Raw genomic sequence first — 14,656 nt, 5'->3', positions numbered from 1 at the left:
TTGATGTAAACAGACATACACCTTATCAAAGAGCAACCTGGATTGCAACAGCTGATAATCTCATTTTGGTGAAGGACTTCTTTCATGTTGCCTTTAGCTGGAGGCTGAGGTCTCCCACAGGACCAACAGGTTGTCAAGCCAGCAGCCACATCTCGAGGGGCAGGAGAATGTAGCCATACACTTGAAATTCCTGCAGAGAGAGTCAACCTGTCACCCACACTGGAGGATTAATTCTCCTCTTATTGGTGAGAACAGCTCCTGGAGACAGCCACAGGCAGCTCAGGTAAGACTGGGTTCATTTTTTTCTTCAAAAGAAACCCAGGCAGGTTTCAAAAGAAACCCAGGCAGGTGAAAGCCCCGTGCCCCTTACCACAGTCCCATCCAGGATGGGGCGGTGCTGGTGCTGTAGGTGGCCAAGTGGGAATGAGCTCCTGATGGAAAACCCATTCCTGCCTGCTCCTGCCACCCATCTCTCTTCCCGCCATGACCAGTGTGTCTTGACACTGTGTTCCCCATGCAGGGGTGGACTGGAGGACATGGTTGGTCCTACCAGAAGTCTTGAAGTCAACAGGTACCACTCCTAGTGGAGACAGCTCTTTGCTCAGAGCAGGGCCCTGCACCACCATGAAGAGGTGCTCATGCCAGTGATGTGACATGTACCTCAGTCCTGGAGCCTTTTCCAGTCCTTGGAGCGCTATTAACGTGGAATTTTGTCCAACATGTCTTGGAGGTATTAGTTATATTTACTGGTCTGCCAAATAGCTATTTCTTTCTGGTTTGGCAGGAAGCATCTCATTCAGGAGGGAGATAATTGCCTGGCTCAATAGCTGATCTGTTTTCTACTCAATGATGGTTTCCCTTTTTGAAAATTGATGATCGATCAGTTATGTTGAGGATCACCAGATGTAGTATTTGCCACATATTATGTTTATTCCAGTGTGGGAGGAATGCATTAGGCTTCATATCATTCAAAGGGGATATTTCTGATGTAAAACTATGCTGCATTAATGAGACTACCCATCAAGATGGATGGGTCAAATTAAAGTAGAACAAATTGCAGACTCCTACTTAAAAGTCACACAGGAACCTCCAGCCTACATTATTTGTAAAATTCAAATTGAGCCCGTTTTTGGCTCAGACATGTTTACATTCATATTGGAAAATATATTAAACTGTATTTAATTATATCCATGAGAAATGTTGTATAATTTTTTTTTTCTTGATGCCACCCAAGATAACTGAACCTCGAGTTCAGGACTTTAAGATACTACTTTAATTCAAATACTGATATTATCTCTGCAAGATAGGTCTGGGCACAGAAGCAAAGCCTTTCCTCTTTTCCGAAGGAATCTCAATGATTTAGGAATCATTTCATCTTCTTTTGTTACATTTCAAGCTTTACATTATATTTTAATAAGTCTGTCATACTGTACAGACAAAAGGATGTTCAGCTTCTGCTGTAATTAAAGAAAATCGCTGCAATGGATAACATCAACCCAGCAGATTCTAATGATCTTGCTTTCAGCACTCCAAACTCTGCTGCTCTTTGCATACTGAACTAAAACAGCACCAGTCTCCAGGCTGCTGCTCTCAGGGCTCATCTCTCCCAAATCCAGCTCCTAAAGACAGGCACTAAATCAGTCAGAGCCTCACTGTGGGATAATTTGTCCCATGCCAGCTTAGCCACCTGTGTTCAGCCTATTAATGTCTCCTGCGCTAGCTCGGGGAGCAGGCTGGGCAGGAGGCTGGCAGAGTGTCCCCAGCAACACCAGAGCTCTCACTTTGATGTGTCCCAAGGAAATCCCACGGCAGAATAATGCTTTTGTGCTCCCATTAGCATCCCTGGCCAGCATCCAGAATTTCTCCTGGAATTTCAAACCTAAATCAGCTTGCTAGACCAGAGCCACTCCTGCCTACAACCACCATCACCTGGTCAGAGCATCCCCCTGCAGATGTGGAGGAAATCCTTCCAGTGCCAAATTCAATAGAATTAAATAGGCAGTGGAGCTCCCCTTTAAGGTTTTATTTCCTTCTCTCCCTTAGACGAGTTGGCTGTGGAAAAAATCACCAATAGTTAAAGTTAGTTAATTGGAAACCGTGAATATTTTATTGTCCTTTGTGAGAGAAAGGAATTAAAGAAATGGATTTGGCCTTGATTTTTTCATTTGAACTTCTCTGCTTGAGCTGCACTTTTCTATTACCTCTGCAACTCTGCCTTCGTTATGTTATTAAAAGAAAAGTAATTTATGATTGCCAGTCTTGCAGTCTCTAATTATTTCTGGTTGTGCATCACAATTATTAACTTGAGTATCCACCCTCTTCCTAACAGGATAAAAGACTTTCAGCCTCTTCTGGGTGAGTTACTCAAAGGTAGCCATGCATCCATCCTTGCTGGCCACTGTCTCCAGCCAATAATCACACTTTCCCAGTTTGATATGTCGCTTAAACTTTGGTGCAAGCCAAAGATTGGATTTACAGTGAAGATGAAACACAGTCACGGGTTACTTGAGGCCTGGGTTTAACACACTGGGTGTCCTAAAGCATCTTGCACTGTTCATAGTCTCCTTCAAGAGCAGGCAATAAAGCACCACTCAGCAACAACCAGAATATCAACATATCACTGCTGTTCTCTTTCTGTTCCCTTGGTTGCACTGGTTTTCCATTTACTTCTGGTGGGTAATGAAGACATCTGTTCTCATCCCAATAGCTCTCTGCAACTTGCTGCCTGGGAAATGGAATAGCAGCATTTCAGCAATTTTGATCAACTGAGAAAATACTGCCCTGTATTTATGGAGGTCAGGACAGTCATTATATTCAGGGCATTTCCATGAAAAGTCTCAAGGAATGGGTGATGAATGGAAAAATCAGATTTCTGAAACAGGTTTGGGTACTCCAGAGATGTTTTACAGGTAGATCTCAACAGAAATGCCCTAGCCAGGTTTGGAGCTCATGAAAAGCAACAAAATTTTAAAAAAGGCCGAGAAATACCCCACCTTGCACAGCAGAAACCCCAGAGCCACCGGGGAAACTCATTTTGTGCCAGTGAGTGTGCATTCCCCGGCTCCCATGGCCCCCAGCCCCTCCACTGACTCGTGTTGGAGTAAAAGCCTGGGAAGTGCTCTGCTGAATTCCAGGTTTCATCTGTATCAATCATTTTCCCATGTACCAGTATAAAAAATATGCTCCCTGGCCCAAATACAGCAATCTAAGTGCTGCATGCCAAACCACACATCTCCCTGAGTGAAGCCAGGCTAGACTGCTCTTTGGGTCCAATCTCTCACTTCTCTTTAACAAGATCATTTGTCTATAAAGCACCTCATTTTTATCATCTTTAAGATAGCCTTTATGGTAGGTGTAACTCCATGCAAAGGAAGAAGGGGGGAAAACCCTTTAAGCATTTTGCATTTATAGTTATATGCTGCTTTATTGCATAGTCAGTAAAAATCCCTGCTGATTATGTCATTGCTGAGGCAATCAGGTGCCAAAAATATTTTTTTTTTATTTCATCCGAGCAATAATCATTTTCTGCCTGAACAGTAGACCCAGTTATTGTTTCTTCCCTTATGTTTTCATTAATTAGAAGGAAGTGGAGAGGTAACAAACGACTCCCTGGATGCTGAAGTGTACATTTTTCACTGTCAGGTTATAAGAGGCAATGGGCAAAGACAATATATCCTGTCAGATGTGAGAGTACTTATTGTCAGCAGGGCTTGTAAAAATAGAAAGTGAGGTAGCTTTTCTGGATGGAGTTGAAGCTATCTATGGATGGGGTTTAATCTGACTAATTATAACTAAAGACTTTGGCAAACAGCATCTTGTAGCTGTGAGAATACTGGACAGTGCTTTTTTTTTTTTCCTTATCAAGTCCGTGTGAATGTTAATGTGTGTAAGTGTAAAATCGACTTCTATTAAATCTTCTAAATTGCCAAGCACTCCTTCACCCGCAGCGCCTCGCTGCTCAGAGCAATGGAGTTACTGGGAAAAGTACTAAAAGTCCCTGAAACAGCCATATATCTTCTGGTTTACAGGAAGTGCTTCAAGTGAAGGGGAAAAAAAAAAAAAAGGAATACTTTCCAAGGAGCAGAGAGGAGAAGGGAGTTCCATCCCCAGCTGAACACCCGGCCAGGCTCCATTTTATCGACCTGATCCCCACCATAAGGAAGGCAGCCTGGTGCAGATGATATTCCCTGCTGCAGAGGTGCTGAGGACCAAATGCTGGGGCCCACACGTTGCTGTGGGCATCTCAGGGAGCTCAAGCAGCTCCTTCTGACCCTCTCTTGCCAAGATGTAGCCCCTGAAGGGTGCAGGAGCCCAGGACAGCCTGACTCCCAGCTAACTGGGGGTTCATGGAGAGCCTTTGCTGCTGGAATGAGGAGCCAGGGGACTCACGGGGATGAGTATTGGGTGGAGTGAGGGCTACATGGAGGAGAACTCCGTCCTGTGCACCCTGAGCATCACCCCAGCCCCTGTGCCCCCTGCCCCAGGGCCACCCCACCACTTCCCCAAGACCCTCTCCAAGGTGAGCTACTGCAGAATATGAAAACTGCAAGGAAAAATGAAGCTGAAGCTTTTCTGGCATGCAAATGATAAGTTAAGCTCTGCTTTTTTTCTGCACTGGTGAATCTCATCTTAATTGCAGCAAGCTGCTTGAGATCCCCAGATGCAGGAACTCTGTAGCCATAACCATTCCCACTTTTCTCAGCCCAAATTCTTTGCTAGCACCACCGGTCACCCTTTGCTTTGGCCGTGTCTGAGCAGCCAGGGACAGGCTGTTTTGGTTGGTGTGAGCTTTTCCATGCTCTTCTCAGAGCACTGCGAGAGGGACCCTCTGCAAGACCACCCCAGGGTCCACCTCCACACAGCCCCCAATCCTCTCCTGCACAGGCATCAAATCTAAAAAGCTGATCATTAGCAATGCAAAGCACCAAGCCACAAACCAGCTCCAGGCCTGAGGAGAGGAGGCAGGAGAGGAAACCTGCCATGCATGACAGATGTGAGTGAGCTGCAGCACTTAGTGCACACATGGCAAGGAGCACGGCCAAGGGTGGGGAACAGAGAATAGAATAGAATAGAATAGAATAGAATAGAATAGAATAGAATAGAATAGAATAGAATAGATCATTAGAATAGAATAGAATAGAATAGAATAGAATAGAATAGAATAGAATAGAATAGAATAGAATAGGAAACATTATTTTACTCATTGTGTATCAAGCTGTGCTTTGCAGGTTAACAGCTTTACAGATATGTCCCCATTTTTAACACATCCTATTTTCTGTTCTAACAGCAGCCATGAAATCCACTCTGTATGTGCCAGGAAAAGGTTGATGTTTAGGCAGATGAAACAAACCTCACTTGATTTTATTCTGATAATTCATTTTGCCTGTGATGGATATGAATTTTTTCTTAGTTTTGTTATTAATAGACAGTTACTGACTTAGTACCAATGTTAATAATGCAGGAAAAAGCAACCAAGTTACAGCTGAGGTGCTCGCTGGTTTAATTTGACTTTTTCTCACTGGCTTCAGTGAGATTAGAGACTAACCCAGCCAAAATCTGACCCAGCTCTCTTGGCAGTGTCTGTCCATAAATGCTATGGTAATATTTCCAGTGTATAGCTGTGGGTATTTCACAATTTCACATTCCAGAGCAACTATGATGACTGCTGAGAGCTTTTGCTTGATGGCATTGCTGCTGCTTGGATGGCTTTAGGGAATGTGTGTATTTAAAAAAATAAAAAAGAAAGAAAGAGAGAAAGAGGAGGAAAGAGAGAAAGAGAAAGAGAAAAAGGAAGGAAGGAAGGAAGGAAGGAAGGAAGGAAGGAAGGAAGGAAGGAAGGAAGGAAGGAAGTGGCGGAAGGAAGGAAGGAAGGAAGGAAGGAAGGAAGGAAGGAAGGAAGGAAGGAAGGAAGGAAGGAAGGAAGGAAGGAAGGAAGGAAGGAAGGAAGGAAAAAGAAAATTAAAATTTGTCTGAATTGAATGAAGATTTTATCTTTCATTCTGCCTAATCCTAAATGTGAAAGTTCAGTAAGGACAGCAGTATGAAAAGGGAAAGGCTGTGGGGTTGATGTAGAGGAGACTCACAGTAAATTTCAGCAGTTTTCCATAAGGCTGCAGCTCCAGCATGGGGAATTAGGTGACACCAGCCTGAGGGGAAGGCCATCACCCCCGATGGCCAGGGGAACCTGGGCTTCGTCCTGGTGCAGCCCGAGCCTGGGAATGGAGGCTGTGCCTGGATCCTCCTGCACAGGATCCTGCCTCCCCCTTCGAGCTTCTCTTTGCCACCATCAGGGCAGCCTGGCATGATCAGAAATACCTCCCCATTCCCAATACTGTGCTAAAATCAGTGAGGGGGACCTGTCCTTGCTGCTAGATCATAAACCACATCTGTAAAATGAAGAAGGAAGAGAGAGAATAAAAGGCACAAAGTGGCATTGTGTGCAATCAAGCCTTTTGCCCGTCTGAGAAATAGTCCTGGAGCTGCCTTTGCACCGTGTGTGATGGGTTTGGAAATGAAGGATGAGGACTGAGCAAACCTGTGGCCATCAGAGTGCTCTTTGCCCAAGGACATCCCTCCTCAAGCCTCTGCACGCTGCTGGCAGCTGCCAATCACCATGAGGAAGATGTTTTACAGCCTCAGAAATATGAAGTCCCTTGCGACACTCTGCAGTTTTATTCCCCCTGCCTGTTAAACACGATGGACACTGAGGGCCTTTTCCAGTGCAGGCTCAGCATTGCAGCTCCCAGAGCCAGCACTGCCCGCAGTAATAAAAGGTGATTGCTTCCAAAACTGAATATCCCCTTCCTTTGGGTCATTTTTTTAATTGACTTCATTAATAAAGGAAAGGCCCTGTTTAAACATAACTTCATCTTGCTGGCAGAATATAAGCAGATGTCATAAAGAAAACAACATACACTGTTTTGAACTCAAAACTTTAATACTAAATTGCATTAACTAATAACATAAAAAGACCAACCATCTGGCTTTTTGGTGGGAGGACTCTAATTCCATTAGGACTTTAATAAATGTACTGCACTGTAGAGACATTTTGCTCTGATAGCCTGGGCAAAAATGAGGAACGTTTACAAGATTAGTTTACACAGCAGCCCCAGGATCTCTCTCTTGGAAAAGCTTCAGATGGAGCCAAGGGGACAACACTGAAGGACAGAGATGATGTAAGGAGTACCTGCACTGGGGGGTGTGTTTGGGGCTCTCAGGTGCCCTTGGGTGCAATGCTCTGGCATGTGGATGTGCTGCAGGGGGAAGAGCTGGTGGCTCTCGCACTAGTGGGGTATCCAAGCTTTTGGTGGAGTCAGCAGCAAAGATGCAGGAAAGGAGTGGATTGCTCCGAATCCTGACAGATTTTCGTCTCTCTGGGGTGACCTCTGTCGTACCCAGCACAGAGCCCTGGCCATGCCACAGTGGCTTTCTTGCGCATCCCTCTGCCAGCCCACTGTGTCTGCCCTCCTGATACACCCCAAACCCTGCCCTGGGCAGATCACAGCATCAGACAATGCTTTGGGTTGGAAGGGACCTTAATGACCATCTCATTCCACTGTCCCAGGTTGCTCCAAACCCCATCCAACCTGGCTTTAAGCACTTTTGGAGATGGGACAGCCACAGCTTCTCTGGGCAACCTGTGCCAGGGTCTCAGCACCATCACAGCGACGAATTCCCTCCTCATATTTGATCCAACCCTGTCCTCTGTCAGCTTGAAGCCATTCCCCCTTGTCCTATCCCTCCATAGCCTTGTAGAAAGTCCCTCTCCATCTCTCTTGAAGGCCCTTTAGGTTCTGGAAGGTGCCATCCCACCTTCTGACCTGAGACAATCCATGCCAGCTCCCTCTCTATCCTTGTGCCCACATGAGCCACTTCTTCCCTTTAGGAAAAGGAAGCACAGCAAACATCCCATTGATTGCAGGAAGGGTGGAGCCAGAAACACACCCAGTCCCCAGCAAACTGAATTTCTGAGCTGTGCAACCACGAGCAGCATTCATTTCCCTGCTGCACTGGCAGGATGAAGGAGGCAGAGTCCCATTTTACTCCCAGGATGTTATTAAGGGGAATTAATCTGAGTATACTGTGAGACATAAGGGCAACTCTGTGTCCTTCTGTGGGGTTGATCAACAAGCCCTGACTAATGCAACGTGCCGGTTCCTGGCATGCTGAACTTCCCTGGATGAGTACCAAATGGGAATCAGTGAGGGTAAAACCTGACAGCACTGTTTTTCACTGAGATTAACATGTGACACAGAATTATAGGTCTTCCTTCACGTCAGTTTTGTTTTTCCTGGCTCTGTTTTCTTTCAACACATTCAGAGCATATCCTCACCTCTCCTGTTCATGCCCAGTAAGAAGGAGTAAGCAAACAAGGCTAAGAACATCAATGTATATTATAATTAAAATTTTTAACAGAATTCATTAATGATGGGCATGTTTGGGTTATTTTGAATAAATTCCAAACTGATCTTGATGCTACTTGACCCTCGTGATCACCTTGTCAGGGTAATTACTGGAGGTTTTTTTAAAAGCATCCTGTGCCCAGAAATATTTGTGAGTAAAAGTGCATTTCCATGTTGGTATCTTTGGAACACAAAGTCGATTTGCAAGGAGTTGCAGTGTCAGACGAAGCTTTTAAAAAGTTGGCTGCCTTCCAGATTTTAATTTACATGATCATTAATACTGACTTACTCCAAATATATCAATCAGTTTAAAAAACACCATGTCTCACTCCTCGTTCAGGGAAGAATCCTTAACCAGGTGAATGCTTGAGCATTTGCTTAGCTTCAAGCAAGTGCTTAAGTCCTATTGAATGGCTCAATGTTAAGCATATTTTCCACTGAGAGAGAGAGCTGGAATTAAGTCCTCAAAATGCAGCATCCAGATGTGGTGTGAGAACAGATTCCTTGGGAATCCCCCGCATGGGGGACGGGTGATGATCTGCACCCCACAGCCCCCAAAATCTGAGCCTGAGCCATCCTGGGGCAAAGGTGAAGTTTTCCAGGAGCCTGTTTGCATTCAGACACGCTGCTACAACAGAGCAGCTGTAGCTCTTTTCATTAATGCTCCTTATTATCAGCTGAAATAATATTTCCTCAGCTGCCAGCCCTTACACAGCACGGCGTTACCATCAGCCGGGAAACCCCGCAATCCCTTTAACCTGGCGAAGGATCAACCTGGGGTTTTTTCAGATACGGAAAGCTATAATAAACCCATCCAGAAAATGACAGGTTACAGGGCTCTGTGATTTGGAAACTGCTTCTATTAAGTTGCCTTCTTGTCTGGTGGCGGCAGGAGGGATGGTGATAGTGGACCCCAGCCGAGCCCTCGAACGCGCGGCTGCGAGAGCGGCTAATGCCATCCTTGTACCCCTGGCTGTTAGTGTCATTTCTCTGTAATACACTGCAAAATAAACACCCTTTGGGTTTTCTACCTAAATCCACCACACAAAAGGGGAGTTGACTTGAATTGCCCAGCTGAATCATTAGAAAATGAATGCTTTGGGGGAGAGAGAAAAAAAAAAAAAGAGAGAAAAGAATTACATTAGTGATCCCCCAGCTTGCCTTTGTGTCTTTTCTCTTTCAGAAATCTCTCATGTTGCTGCTCTCTGCATTTTTCTCACAGTATTGATACATGAAATAAAGCATAAATAACCTCCCTTTCTATTCTTAAGCCTTCGATCCCAGATCACCCTGAGCCTGATAAGACCATTTTCAGCATCCGCTGGCCTGGAAGTCGGCAGCGACGGTCAATGAGCTTAGGAAATCTGTCCTGTCACCATCCGGGATGTGCTGTCATCCCATCAGGCACCTCTTTGGTCTCCTTCCAGGTGTACTGTGGGAATTTTTTTATCCACAGATGAGCAGTCACGGGCTGTGCTCAACATTTTTGGGGCATTTCAAGGCTATGGGCCATGCTGACACGCTGCCAGTGGGTTTTGGGACAGGGGCTGCCTTGCTCCTGCTCCAGTGATGGGTGCATTTTGGTCAACAGACTTGAATTAACCCAGAACTGCCCACATAAACAGCTAGTTTTACATTAATTGCACTTTATTCTGCTCTTACACACAAAGGTTTCCATTTGCAGCAAGGTCACTGGTAAGGGTGTAAAACTGATGATATATGGAAGAGGGAAAGGGGGTTACTTGGTCCAAGCCCATCCTGATTTTACTGCTGTCCACCCTTTCTGGTGTTTATGTGGGGCTTCCAGAGATGCTGTTAGCTCTTCCAATGAGGTGATTGCAGAATGATTGCTTTTCAAGGTCAACAATTTAAGTTTTACCACCCTTTCTCCAAAAGGACAAAAGAACAGCAGCAGGTAGGCAGAGATGCATAGATTAAGCAACATGATCAGCTGTTAATTAAAGTCCTTTAGGAGGAGGAAGAAATTACTTAACCCTTCCCATCACTGTGTGAAGCCTCTTATTAGGGGCAGTGTGAAATTTTCCCTGCTTGCCTGTCAAAACCTTCTATTCCCATGCAGTCTCCATCACTGTGTGCTTTGCTCCTCAGTTTTCACTAGAAGTTATCAGACAGACACTTCATTTTTACTCAATATTTCCTGACCAGTTCAGTGTGTAATTGGTTCTCCTCTTCCATTTTTGTCATTAAACAACAAACATTACGTAATATACATATATTTAGGGGATGGGATGTATACATTTATTTTATATATCTTAAAAATTATTTTATATATTCTCCCTGTAAAGCCCACAGGAAACTCATGTCATGAGCTGTGTTCAATGGCACTGAGAAACCAGTTCAAACCACTGTGATTTATATGCTGATTTAACTAACATCGGGGCAGTAAATTAATTCTGCAAGGGTCCTGTCCAAAATAACATTGATTCTGATTTTCTTGAAAATCATCCATTAGCCAAGAATTACTACCAGTGTTAGTGGAAATGCTGTAGTGTCATTAATTGGAATTAATGGATGGGTAGTTTTTATAGGAGATTTGAATGAAGGCAATATTCCTTTCAAAAACCATTTTATTAGAAATTTGCTTCCCAGCTGTAAAAGGCAATGCCACAACAAGCCATTCCACAATGCTTTATCCATGGCTTGATGTGTTTTTAATTAAAGGAAAGCAAAGCAGTTTGAAGTGTTTTTATTAAAAAAAAATAGCCATATAACAGATATTTATTTACTGCATAATGGGTAACTCAGACCAAGAGAGGCTGGGAAGGGTCACAGCAACATTGTCCCTTTTTATTTACTGGATTCTGAATGGTTCTTCTGGGTGTTTGAAAGGACTGCAGGTAATTACTGGTGCCTTGTAAATTGTTTCATTCACACACTTCTCAGGAGTAAAAATTAAAAAAAAAAAAAGAAGATAATCTGCTCTAGCTCTGTCCTAAGAGCAGTTTATAACCATGGAGGGTTAATACTGGAACTGCTGGAATAGCCCCAGTCCTGGCTGAACTGGGTCAAGCCCAGCTGAGAATGACCCATTTTCTGCCCTTTCCAAGGTGGGCATGAAACAGGAGAGGAGACAAACTGGTGATGCTCCACGGAAGTCAGAGGAGCTCTCCTGATCCACAGTGTGTGAAGATCTTTGGCCCTGCCCTTCTCATCTCATGGGGGTACAAGAAGCTCTTTCATAAACCTCTTCCATGGCATTTGAAGCTTTTTGCCAAGGCAGGGTGAGTTGGTGTTCTCTCTTTATGCTGAGAAGGCAGACGTGGAGGAGGTTAAAGGTTTTGCTTTAGACCACAGAGCAGGAGCTCACCAAGCTCGTTATAAAATATCACCCTCCCACCAAGAGAATATGTGAAGGTTTCCTACAGCACTTACTTTAGCTTTTAGACAAAACCAGATTATTTTTTTAACTGTTTCAGTGCCACCAGCACTTGCTGTCTTTTCTTGCCTCTCCTTTCAACTGGGGTTTATTGATCTGGTTGCATTTCCCCTGAAAAAAACCCTCCAGTGGTGCAGCATCAGCATCCTGTGCCTGACTCTGGCAGCAGGAAGGCACATGTGCTCTGTATGACCTGTGTGCAAGGATGCTGCTTGTTTTAAATGTGTGTTTGAAACAGCAGAGCCTGAGGTGGGTGCGTGTGCCAGGGTCTCACAGAACCACAGCATTTAGGCAGAGGAGAGGCCAGCCTGTATTAAACCATGAGTGCATAAACGGGAGAATTGCACTTTGAAGCAGTTAAAGGCAGTGGTTTGCTCATCCTTCAGGCGGGTGGCTCATGCAAACATTCACCTCGAGTCCCTGACCTGCCCTGGCCTGCGGAGTTCACCTGGAGCAGCAATCCCCAGGCTCCTGCCCACGGGAGCGGCTGCGCTGCATCAGCGCCGGCAGAAACCCTTCACAGCCACACTCAAGGACACTCACACAGCCCAGCCCACTTGGAAATGATCTTATTGCCTTCCCACATCACTCTAGTGTTGCTCTCCAGACTCATTCTCCCCTAAACCCGTACACAACATCTGAGCAAACAGCAAGGAGCACATGAGAGCCTTCATCTCACAGAAACTTCCCATTCTGGTGCTAGAAACAGGGGCTGGGGCCCTTTTCTGCTGCCTCAGGGCTCCACACACAGGAGGGATGGAAGAGACACCAGTGACTGTCCTTGGGTGGTGGGGTGGGCACAGGGGGCTTGGGGATTGAGGTGGGCACAGTGAGCTGAGAAGCCCCTGCCTGCTCCTGCCGTGTGCCACCAACCATGACCCCTCACACCAGAGCTGGGCAGGCTTCAGAAAGCCAAGGGGAAGCACCAAAGGAATAAAATGGGGTTGTATGATCAGAATCCTAATTAAAGGCAAAATATTGGAAATATGCCATATTAGAAATGCTATGACAATTAATAGTGACAATACCACTCTTGGGAAATAGGCAAATTTACACAGTAGCTATACATAAAATTTTCTTTAGCATATTCCCCTCTCTACCTTGTTTGCACACTGTGATAACAAATTGCTTGTATACTGTATGGTGGTATTTTTTTAATATTTAAATATTTGAGCCAGCAATTCATTTTGTGAGGAGGGAAAGGCGTGTGGAGGTCTTGGAGCTGCAGAGCCAAGTAAATGATGAGTTGTGATATATTTAGCAAGTGATAATGCAAAAAACACCAAAAAACCCCAAGTATATTGGACAAAAAAGTAAACACAGTAAGAAAGAGCTTAGTTTGGGATTTCCCTAGCAAGAAAGAAGAGTTATTCTGCAGGTAAGATGTGAATCTGTCAACCATGGTACCACATTTGCAAAGTCGGTTTATCCTTAAATTCTTTATTTCCTTATTAAAAAAAAAAAAAGAAAAAGAAAAAATGGAGGGGGAGCATCAGTGAAGTCTTTGTATGGTGTTTCCACATCTACTAATGAAAGTATTTTTTGGTAGTAAAAATGACAAAATTATTTACTGTTGCTAGCTCTTCATGTCACTTGACTGCATCATTGCCCTGTCAGACAGAACCTTTATATGATACATTTATACACAGATATATGTGTTTATACACCTATACAACATATGCCAGGCATATATTCCTGTCTCCCACTTGCTCCTCTCCATGGATACCCTTAGGTTCGGGGAGGAAGGTAGTGTGGAGGATGACACTCGGTCATCATTAGTATGGGATAGCTGTGGGTCTCTCTCCTTCGTGGGTAATTAAAAGCTGCTCTGTGCTCAGAGCTGCAGGAGCCAGGAGAGATTCTCATTGACATGCATTCCTGCAGCACACTGCGAGCTGGAGGGCAGCGAGGAGCCCTCATCCCATCCCACCCCATCCCAGGATGTGCCAGGAAGGATATTCATCCCCACTGGGCTTGTCACTGTTCTGCCCTGGCAGGGTTGTGGGGACCCTCAGCTCCAGATCCTGCTCCACACTGGTGCTGGGGTAACCAGTTTTCTTCCAATTGCTGATATCAGTTGAGAAAGAAAAGAAAAAAAGGGTTTCTACTTGCACAGAAAAAGAAGCCAAAGGAGAGAAGAGGATACTGGAAGCTGTGCCATGGTGTAGGCAATAGGCAAACAGGCTGCCTCAGGATTAGTGCCAGGCTGAGGCTTTGTTCCATGGAATCAGCTTCATAGATGAAGTTGATCTCACCTGAGAAGGAGACAAGATGGGCTCTAGACCCTCCAAAAGAATAAAAAGCTTCTCTGTTTCATCCCAAGGTCCTGGAGAGACAGTGGCTTGTTGCTGGCACATTCCACACAAACCCTTTTCCAGTCCCACATGAGGAGCAGGCCCAGCAGACCCAGAGTGGTCATGATGCTGCATTCACACCCCGAGCAATTACTCACACCAAAACTGATTTCCCCTTGGGTTGTTAGGGGACATCCCATTACCAAACCATGGCCAAAAATGCAGCGCTGTGCTAATCCTCATTGGAAATGCAGGACAGGTCCCAGCTGGTGTGAGCTGTCAGAGCTCCCTGAAGCCTGCAAAGGTTTTATCATTTGGATCAACTATAGATTGCCCCAAAGGCTTTAAAACCAACAATTCTCCACCCCGACACAATGCCTATAACTGATCGCTCTTAAGACACCCACCTTCTTATTTAATAAAGCCTTTCAAGTTGCTTTGTATTTTATTCATAGGAGCTGTAAAAAATCCAAGAACCCGGTATAAAGACTCATTTATTCTCTTCTACATAGCACTATAAATTTACACTGCATTTGCAAACTAAGAGCCCATATCTTAGGGCA

Source organism: Geospiza fortis, unplaced genomic scaffold (assembly GCF_000277835.1).
Source record: "Geospiza fortis unplaced genomic scaffold, GeoFor_1.0 scaffold188, whole genome shotgun sequence".
Lineage (NCBI taxonomy): Eukaryota > Metazoa > Chordata > Aves > Passeriformes > Thraupidae > Geospiza > Geospiza fortis.
This window is presented reverse-complemented; position numbering follows the sequence as displayed.